The sequence below is a fragment of the Liolophura sinensis genome, chromosome 1, assembly GCF_032854445.1.
Source record: "Liolophura sinensis isolate JHLJ2023 chromosome 1, CUHK_Ljap_v2, whole genome shotgun sequence".
Classification (NCBI taxonomy): Eukaryota; Metazoa; Mollusca; class Polyplacophora; order Chitonida; family Chitonidae; genus Liolophura; species Liolophura sinensis.
In genome coordinates, this window is record NC_088295.1 from 51369217 (window position 1) to 51380447 (window position 11231).

Below are 11231 nucleotides of genomic sequence, written 5' to 3' on the forward strand. Positions count from 1 at the left end.
CTGTGCCATGAGCATTGGTCGATTCTCGGGTGGGATTGGTAGGAGCCAACTGGCCGCCCTTACATATGATCTCAAGAACATACCTCCGAGACCGTTAACCATCCGGGCACCGAGCTTAGCCTCGTACCTGGAGTACAGCCTTTCAACGTCTTCGTCGCTCATAGCGTCGATCTCAGCGGCTGTTACGCCTTTTCCCAGATATCGCTTGGCCTGCCCACCCACCGCAAGTGCCGCCAGCCTATCCCTGAGCTGCCGTGCATCATCTTGTTGGCTGGGGTCGGGCTGTTGGCTTTGGCCGGGCTGTTGGCTTCGGCCGGGCTCCTCCTCTGCGCCCAGAATCTCGTCTATTATAAGCTCGTCGGTATCCATGCATGTGGAACCGGTGGCCAAAGGCGCGAGCGATGGCATTTTCTCCAGCATCGTCGTCACTTGCGTCCTCCGCTCCGACTCGAAGTTTAAGCATGTTTTCGCAGCCGATGCCTTGGTAGGCCGCATTCTGCCGTTCGTTTTTGGTCAGCCATAAGTCGCCGTAGCAATGAAACACATCAGAGTCGTCGATAGACATAACCTCATTCCCGCTGATTCTGATCGTGGTTTTCTTGACTGCTGCGCGTCCGAGCTTCCCGACCATTGTGGCGTTTGGGTCGGATGAATTGATCGTGATCGAGAAGGCCAAGCGCACGGTACTGGGCACAATGACGTCATTTGCGCCGAGGTTGGGGAAGCGGACCAAGAGTTGTTGATTCTGGTCGATCGTACTCGGGTGACGACCAAGGACTGCCGTACACCTTGTACCCCGAGAGGCTTACGGAGTGTTCTGAAGGGGTTTAGCCTGCGTTCGTATGCATCCATTGTTGTATTGAAGGCATACCTTGCAATGTTCAATACGAAGATTATGGCAGACATTGACATTGGTGACCAGGCGATCGACGACGCCCAAGAGGACAACAACATCGACGACGAACAGAACACTCTCCGTGCAGGCGGTGATGTCCAGATCGGGGTGGTTCCCGAGCAACAACCCTTGGAGGTGGACCTCAAATCCCAAGATGAAAGGCTGTTAGTGTTCACCGTGAATGAATATTACGATGCCATGGCCAGGAAGTATCCTAACCTTACCAAACCCAAGCCCTATTACCCGGGTTTTATGATTGACGAAGAAGGGCGTTTGCGTCAAGTCTCGATAAGGACATCGCAAAACAAAAACAGAAGTTGGAGGAGGCCACTGATGAATTCTCCCGGCGCCGGATCGCAGACCGGATAAGGAATCTCGAGGACGAGAGGGTGGCCCGGCTCAAAGCAGCCCTGCGCACGCCAATACGCCGCATCAAGCAGACTGTCGATCGCATCCTACACAAGGATACCAGTCTGGCCGAGCGCGTCCGCACCCTCTTCCGGGAGCAGGGAATAACCGTGGTCTCCATTCTCACGGCAATTTGGATGGCGGTCTCGACACTGGGGCTAGCGATAAAGTTGGCGCTGACTGGCGAGTCCGGCGGTGGCATCCAGCCAACGCCACCTCCATCCGAAGGGCGTGGTCTTAAAGAATGGGTGAAAAAGCATCTCCAGTCCCTGGCGCACGCCCTTGGCAAGCTGGCTGGGAGGCTGCCGCTGCGATTCCGGGTATTATTGGCAGCATCATGTCCTGGCTACTGTTGTGGCTCAACGATCCCGTGGGAAGGTGCCCGCTTGTGCAAAGCGGGCGGCACTTTAGCGTTCACACCCTCATTGGCGCCTAGCTTCTGGTCCTCTGTGGCCACGACGATTTTGTTGTTGTATTCGCCACATGGCCGATCTGCAGAAGCATGTCGCTGGGGGCCATATATAGGCCTATGCCATACACAAAGTCTACAGCGCTCCCGGCATACTGTAGCACGTCCTGGTAGTGTTTGATAGCAGATGGAAGGTCGATCAGAGAGGAAATAGCGTCTTCAACGTTCGCGGCAAACTGTTTTTGCGCGTCGAAGGCTGTGCCCGTGCCTAGAATACGCGCCCTTGTTTGCGCTTGGGCGCCTAAAACAGCCCACACGTATGTCCGGATCGTTTAGGCGCTCTACGCCCGGCTGCGTGAATCCTTGGGATTTGTCGACAATGAACGACGCCCAAGCCTCCTCGGCGTCCTGCTCGATGTTGTCGACGTGGAGCGCTGTAGGCTTTCTAGAGAACGACATCCTGCTCGGATCGAAGGTCCCATCGCCAATTGGGCTGTAGCCCGTTCTCGTGACATAGTAATATGCCACTCCGAGGCCGTGATTCACCCCCCTGCGCCTCCAGTCTGTGTGCGTATCTACGTGGAACTCCCTACAAATCCTCTCATAGGCCCTCTTGTCGTAGGGGTTTTCTCATGTCGCCCACGCTCTGTCTTGCGGCAGGGTGGCCTGGATCTCTTCCAAGACCCGCCTAACTTGGTAATCCACATGGAACGTGTACAGGGCCCTTATTCGTTGGTCGGGGGCGAGAAGATGGTCTTTTACAGAGACGCAACAGCCCGTGGTTGCGCACCAGACCGCGAAGTTCACTTGGTTCTGCCAGAATTGCATAGGATTGGTGTTCCAGGCCCAAAAAATTTCATTGCTGGTTATCTTTGGCAGCCGGTACTTGGCCAACACATCTGTGAACTGGACTGGAAAGGCCTTCTTTTCATCGATGTAGATGTCAAATCGCGTGAGCTGCTCTGCGTGGGTTTGGATACTATGAAATGCCCCGGCCTTGTAAGTGGCCTCTCTATTGAACCTGTAAGCCTCGCTGTTCATCGTGGCTAAAATGTTCATCACATTGACTGACATTCTAAATGGGGCACAGCACACGCTGCCTCATGCCCTTAACAACCTCGACGGCCGCCTTAAAACCGCCCTTCGCGAGATAACATTCTACCCAGCCTGGGTGAATATCCCCTCCGGAGTGGGCTTCTTGCTTGAGGGCAAACGTGTTGAAGTGCCGACGGGCTACTACAATGTCTGTATGCCGGACAAGGACATATTCCGTCCGCATGGGGTTTCTCTGGGACTGAATGAAGCCACGGGCTGCTTAGTCCTTACCCTCCCTAGAAATGCCTTCATAATACTCCAAGAGCTTGCCCCCATTTTATGGTTCTCCGACGGGATGACGCCCGTAGGGGGGGGCTGTGGAGGGTGAAAAGCTATCTAACTTGGTCTCACACAAAGAAGTCTTCGTGCATTTAGATGAACTGAGCACCTCAGAAAAAGTGAGAATAACCTCAGATTTCAGTGGCGGTTCCACACTACTTAAAGCCATCGCCGTGACTGGTGAAGGGATTAACTGCGGGAAGACGGTTTCATTTCCCAACCCACAGTACAAAACCTTGCGCGCCGACTATATAACGCACTTGACCGTGGCACTTTTAGACAAAGACGTCAAGTATATTAATGTAGGGTACCTCAGTGCTACCCTAGAAATACAATGAGTATGGTGGACGCAGCCGGTCTCAGGTCTGCGTGCCTGTCTTTAGGCGACTTGGCAGATGTGTCGGAGTTCGAACTTCAAGGCCAGGAAGGTAAAATCTACGCCTTCCAGTTTCAAAATGGCAAGTACAACCGCAAAAAGATTACAGGTGGGGGGGGGGGGGGCAAGCAGAACCTGCCACGTTTGCTTCCCTTGAAAATGTCTCATCCTCTGCAGAGCAAGAGCGCAGGTCGCCGTCTGAGGTGATTGAAGAAGAAAAACTCTCATTAATCCGCCTTGAAGACCGTTTTGTTCTTACCAGAGCTTGCGACCCCGATTGGTTGATAGATGTGAAGGTGACCCCGATGTCGGTCCAGGCCACTATAACCGATGTGAAAAAAGTTTTCAACTCCGGAACCTATTTCGTGTCGTACGTACCAGCCGGCAGCTGTTATCTAGATTGGGACAGAAGAGGCCGCTTCGTACTAATGTCGGGGCTGGGAGAGCCCGTGCGTCTTACCGCTCAAACCGATTTTAAGGCCGCACTACCACTAAACCCTGGATCTATACTTATCTTCGACCTCATACTTGGCGCGGGCAGTCGCCGTTGCACTTTGATTACCGGGTTGAAAATAAGGTGGCCTGCGGAGCACGATACAAAGGATCTCAGACTTATGATCAAATCACCGGCCCAGGGCGACTCAGTCATCCGGAGCTCTCTCGAGGATATACGAGTCGTCACAGGGGACGTTTTAAATCTCGATGCAATCTATTTAGAGTGTGGCATAGGCCTTCGCCGCTTTCGTGTTAGTAGTCCCGATGACAATTTAGAGCTAACCGACGTTATTGATTCGTAGGATGGACAATATGGGGCGACTGTACCCGACGATCACGGATGAAGACTCCTTGCCGACGATTACGGATGACCACCACTTGGCCCCGACCGCGCCGACGATTATGGTTGAAAACCCCTTGGCCCCGATCGCGCCGCCGGAGGGCGTGGCGCACGACCATCGCCTGCAGTATATCAGCGAAATACAGAGGCAGCTGGAATCTGAGCGAGATCTCCGCCTTGTACAAAAAGTACAAAAAAGCGTGGTGTCTTGGCCACCGAGGCCCTTGATTCAGTCATGCTCACGGCCGGTTTGGGCCTAGGGGTTGCTGGCGTGGGGCTACTCACAACGATAATTGCAACCCCTGCTGTCTTGGCCATGGAAGCTGCGGCCCTAGCTTGCGGTGTCTTAAATGTCGCCGGAAAATTCGTTAGCCGCCGGCTTCACGCAAAGGCCAAGAAACATAACGATATACGGCTGTTGGCCGAGGCCAAACTTAACAGCATCCGTGCGCAGGTATCTGATGGTGTTATTTTAGACGTAGAGCTCAAGCAAATCGTTCAGGAGCTCAAGAACTACTCTGATCTGAAGCAGGAGATACGCGCTAAGTCTCGTAAGGCATTCAACGCCGTAGAGATCGATGAAAGCACGAAAAAACAGCTTATAGATCGCGGCCGAAAACTAGCTCGGCAAGAGGTTAAAAACGCTCTTTCTGAATGATGTTCTGGGGAGGTGCCCATGGGGAACTTGTTTGGAACCAGGGCAACCCCCATGCTATGTCTCGGGAGCCCCGGGGGTAAAAAAATCTGCCCAGTGTGGGGCTCGAACCCATAGTCCAAAAAAGCAAAAGGCCTGGTTTATAGCTCAACCAATTAATAACCACCCTAACGGCGGGCTCCGGATTTTTTGCGCTAGCGACCCACCGTTAGGGGGGTTAATTGGCGCTGACACATCCCACTACCACTGGGCCATCTACAACACCCCTTGGTAAGGTCTCTCTGCCTCCGAAACTGTCGAAAGTTGCAGAGATTCCTTAGAAGTGCGTAGAGCCCGGTGCCATATGCAGGTAATGCATTCATATACTACATATACAGGAAACCAAATCCGGATTTGAGCTAGCAAACATCCCCTTATATACGCAGTATATGAATACACCCCTTACATACAGCGCCTTTCCCACCTCTGTCAGCCGACTGAGCTATGTCCCAGACCCACGAAACATGGGCTAAATTGGAAGGGCTTTTCCGGATAAACACAATATCTCCAATCCTCCTAAAAATACTGGATCTTATCAAACAAGTCACGCTGAAAAAGACTGTCACATTTATTTTTCATAAAAACCCGTAGTTTAAGCCCTATCCTGGGGAGGAAATCAGCTGAATCACCCTGTTGTGAAACACAGCCGGCCTATATATAGGCTATACGCCTTATCTGTTAAATGCCAACTAGGTCGCCTCATATCAATGTGTGTGTGTGTAGGCTAGACTTGTAAATAAGCGTGTACGCCTTGGCTGGGGAGGCGCCTAAGGGGGGGGGGGGGGCTCTATTTGTTCTGGGGAGGGCCCCAAGGGGAGGGTGCGCCAGAACCTATAGTATGTATACGCCTCGAGATTGGGCTGGGAGCCCCTATTTGCCAGGGGGAGGGTGTTCAGGGAATGGAGGTTAGGAGCCTCTATTTGTTCTGGGGAGGGCCCCAAGGGAAGGGGGGGGGGGTGCGCCAGAACCTATACTCTGCATACTACTGTAGGTCAGGACATACGACAACAGGTTACCAAACAGAACAGAGAATAGTCCAGGAGATACGGCAACAGGTTACCAAAATAGAACACAGTGTAGGGCAGGAGATATGGCAACAGGTTACCAAATAGAACAGAATGTAGGACAAGAGATACGGTAACAGGTTACCAAATAGAACAGAGTGTAGCCAGGGCATACGGCAACAGGTAACCAAATGAACAGAGTGTACGTCAGGACATAGGACACCAGGTTACCAAACAGAACAAAGTGTAAGGCAGGAGATACGACAAAAGTTACCAAATAGAAATAGAACCAATTAGGCTAGGAGATACGGCAACTGGCTATACCAAATAGGTAGAACACAACAGCATGTAAACATAGGAGAGAGATAGATGATAAAGTGAAACTAGATGAATTTCATGTCAGGATTTAGTATTTAGACTACTTCAGAGCGCCAGTGGGTGTTTGGGGTAACTGAAACCCGTAACATGAAATAGTGGGTTTCGGTCCGTACACATTACTTCTTCATAAATTAAGTGACTTGTTCTAATCCGACTCCCGCTTCCAGTCAGACGGTTTGTCATGTTACTGGCCTGGTGCGGATATTATCCTAGGCTAAATAGGTTTGGTATATTGTTAATAGATTTTTGAAGGCAGCAAGTGATGGAACTCGGTGTGACTTACTCCTGTCCGAAAATGAAAGTCTTTTTGTCATCTTTTGCTCATTCTAACGGACTTATTCACTTTTGCAGGACACACATTTCAAAATCCTGAAGGTTAAGAGCTATACGATACGTCAGTGGTTTCACTGGTGGTTTTTTACCTTTTGCATCTACAATAATAAAGCTAACCAAGCAACCTGTATATATTTTGATGTGAAGTCATGTGGGAGGACGGTCGCTGTGAGTTCAAGTCCAGCTCATGCTGGCTTTTTCTCCGGCCGTAAGTGGGAAGGTCTGCTAGCAACCTGCGGATGGTCGTGGGTTTTCCCCGGGCTGTGCCCGGTTTCCACCCACCATAATGCTGGCCGCCGTCGTATAAGTGAAATATTCTTGAGTACGGCGTAAAACACCAATCAAAAAAAAAAAAAAAATGTGGGAGGATATATGTAGGATGGAAACTATTGTAACTGAACAGGTACACGACTGGACTCCACACATGGCACACAGGCTGGTTGTGACTATTACAGCGACACATGTTAGAAGCATACTTTGCCAAGAAAGTCATACTCAGTGATGAACTTAGTCTACGATTACTCTGTTGTGTGGGCAGGGATATGAACTTAGCCTACGATTGCTTTGTTGTGTGGGCTGGGGTATGACCTTGGCTTACGATTGCTTTGTTGTGTAGGCAGGGTATGAACTTAGTTTACGATTGCTTTGTTGTGTGGGCTGGGGTATGAACGTAGCCTACGATTGCTTTATTATGTCGGCTGGGGTATGAACTTAGTTTACGATTGCTTTGTTGTGTGGGCTGGGGTATGACTTTGGCCTAAGATTGCTTTGTTGTGTGGGCAGGGATATGAACTTAGCCTACGATTGCTTTGTTGTGTAGGCAGGGATATGAACTTAGCCCACGATTGCTTTGTTGTGTGGGCAGGGATATGAGCTTAGCCTACGATTACTTTGTTGTGTGGACTGGGGTGTGACCTCGGCCTACGATTGCTTTGTTGTGTGAGCTGGGGTATAAACTACGATTGTTTTGTTGTGTGGGCAGGGATATGAACTTAGCCTACGATTACTTTGTTGTGTGAGCAGGGATATGAACTTAGCCTCCGATTCCTTTGTTGTGTAGGCAGGAATATGAATTTAGGTTACGATTGCTTTGTTGTGTGGGCTGGGGTATGACTTTGGCCTAAGATTTCTTTATCATGTGGGCTGGTGTATGAACTTAGCCTACGATTGCTTTGTTGTGTGGGCTGGGATATGACCTTGGCCTACGATTGCATTATTAGATGGGCTGGGGTATGACCTGTACTTGCGATTGCTTTGTTGGGCTGGGGCATGAACTTAGCCTACGATTGCTTTGTTGTGTGGGCTGGGGTATGAACTTAGCCTACGATTGCTTTATTATGTGGGCTGGGGTATGTACTTAGCCTAAAATTGCTTTGTTGTGTGGGCTGGGGTATGAACCTAGCCTACGATTGCTTTGTTGTGTGGGCTGGGTGTAAAGTTAGCCTACGATTGCTTTGTTGTGTGGGCAGGGCATGAACTTAGTTTACGATTGCTTTCTTGTGTGGGCTGGGGTATGAACGTAGCCTACGATTGCTTTATTATGTGGGCTGGGGTGTGAACTTAGCTTACGATTGCTTTGTTGTGTGGGCTGGGGTATGACCTTGGCCTACGATTGCATTATTATGTCGGCTGGGGTATGAACTTAGCCTACGATTGCTTTGTTGTGTGGGCTGGGGTATGAACGTAGCCTACGATTGATTTATTATGTGGGCTGGCGTATGACCTTTGCCTGCGATGGCTTTGTTGTGTGGGCTGTATGAACTTAGCCTACGATTGCTTTATTATGTCGGCTGGGGTATGAACTTAGCCTACGATTGCTTTGTTGTGTGGGCTGGGGTTTAAACTTAGCCTACGATTGCTTTGTTGTGTGGGCTGGGGTATGACCTCGGCCTACGATTGCTTTGTTGTGTGGGCAGGTGTATGAACTTAGCCTACGATTGTTTTGTTGTGTGGGCTGGGGTATGACCTCGGCCTACGATTGCTTTGTTGTGTGGGCTGCGGTATAAATTGCACTTGCTTTGTTGTGTGGGCTGGGATATGAACTTAGCCTACGATTGCTTTGTTGTGTGGGCTGGGATATGAACTTAGCGTACGATTGCTTTGTTGTGTGGGCTAGGGTATAAACTACGATTGCTTTGTTGTGTGGGCTGGGGTATGACCTCGGCCTACGATTGCTTTGTTGTGTGGACTGGGGTATGACCTCGGCCTACGATTGCTTTGTTGTGTGGACTGGGGTATGACCTTGGCCTACGATTGCTTTGTTGTGTGGGCTGGGTGTAAACTTAGACTACGATTGCTTTGTTGCGTGGGCTGGGGTATGGCCTTGGCCTACGATTGCTTTGTTGTGTGGGCTGGGGTATAAACTACGATTGCTTTGTTGTGTGGGCTGGGGTATGAACTTAGCCTACGATTGCTTTGTTGTGTGGGCTAGGGTGTAAACTACGATTACTTTGTTGTGTGGGCTGGGTGTAAACTTAGCCTACGATTGCTTTGTTGTGTGGGCGGGGGTATGACCTCGGCCTACGATTGCTTTGTTGTGTGGGCAGGTGTATATACTACGATTGCTTTGTTGTGTGGGCTGGGGTATGAACTTAGCCTACGATTGCTTTGTTGTGTGGGCTAGGGTGTAAACTACGATTACTTTGTTGTGTGGGCTGGGTGTAAACTTAGCCTACGATTGCTTTGTTGTGTGGGCGGGGGTATGACCTCGGCCTACGATTGCTTTGTTGTGTGGGCAGGTGTATATACTACGATTGCTTTGTTGTGTGGGCTGGGGTATGAACTTAGCCTACGATTGCTTTGTTGTGTGGGCTGGGGTATAAACTACGATTGCTTTGTTGTGTGGGCGGGTATATGACCTCGGCCTACGATTGCTTTGTTGTATGGGCTGGGGTATGACCTCGGCCTACGATTACTTTGTTGTGTGGGCAGGGATATGACCTTGGCCTACGATTGCTTTGTTGTGTGGGCAGGGGTATAAATTACAGGCTATACGCAGAAATAAACTTCAGAAAATTAAACCAAAATCACCAAGCAAAAAACCCGTTGGTACAATGTATTGTTTAGAAGATGACGACAACATATATGCACCACGTCATAGTAATTGACAAAGCTGTTTTATAACGAGGTCCAGTAGCTTACCATATAGGTGTTTGTCAGGTAATTCAGACGCGAATTCAAGCGTGAAATTGTCACCAGTAAGAGGTTTCATTTACAAAACAGGAAACATATAATGTTTGGTTTAGTTTTATTTGCGCACCTGTCTTGTCTTTAAACAGACATGTAATAATTGTCTTTCTAACAGACATGTTGGAGTCGTCAGAGATATTGTGCAACTCGACAACACATAAAGTAATCTTTTATTAAGACAAGTAAACTTTCGAATCGGGTTTGCAATTATAAATTAGATAGATATCTGGCGCAATGAGGTCGAAAATTGCTGTCGACATTACAGTTTAATAACATGTCCATTGTGTTGTAAAGATCAAATGTTCATCAAAACGTTAACGTGTTATAAGATACAGCTCGAAAGTCACTTTAGCACGGCCGAGCAGTAATATCTGATCGTCTATTTTATTATTTCATTTATTTATGTAATTCAACCGTTTTAATAATATTGTCTGGGAAACATTTATCAAACAGCTTTTCAGACCCTTTTGTGGCTGAGAAATGTCGTCTCCTGGCGCTTGCGTCTTTGTATAGTTTAGAAAATTACACACGCTTGCATGTTTTCATTGGAGGCTGCGCACATCAGCATGCGCATGGTTTTTTAACGAGAAAAGACGCAAAGCACGTCAGCAATGTAAAGCGTTCAAAGAGGAGGACAACAAATTGTAAGAAGGAAAAAAACAACACACAAATATAAAAAAAAAATCACACAAGTGAAATCCTGATATATAAACACACTCTGGTGGACGCCATGGTACGAATGTCTTCAATTTCCTGCATAATACCGGTCGACATTACAATATATAACGCATACACATCAAACAGCAAGGAACGAGTCATGCTTGCAGAGGTCTTTTCAGGGTAATGGGAGAATAAAAGATAAGAAAGACACAGACGTGAAAAACTGTGTACTTGTCTATGATATTCTTGAACTTTGACTGTCACATTGACATGGATTTCTTGCATGTGTTGAATATTGCTTGGGCCTTTCCGGATTAGTTATAATGAAATAGAGAAGATGAGAAAACTGGCCAAGAAACTAAATGTTGAAGCATGACAATTCATTCTTTGCGGATGGAGGGTAATGGACAGAGAATTTCTAAATTCCACCTGGTAAGGAAAAGTTTCCACGGCACTCTTGCATATAGGGCCGTTTGTAGGTAACTTGCCAAAGATGTGTGATTTATCCCTGGAACTACTTGGCGTTCAACAACTATCAAATAAATAAATATACGTCTGTGTTTTTTTTTAAACCATAGAAAAAGCCAAACTGCACAGTCCTATAGAGCATGTGTTCAAGGGCACGAAAACTGACACACTTACAACGACTAAGCACTTACATGTACGTTTTTATTGT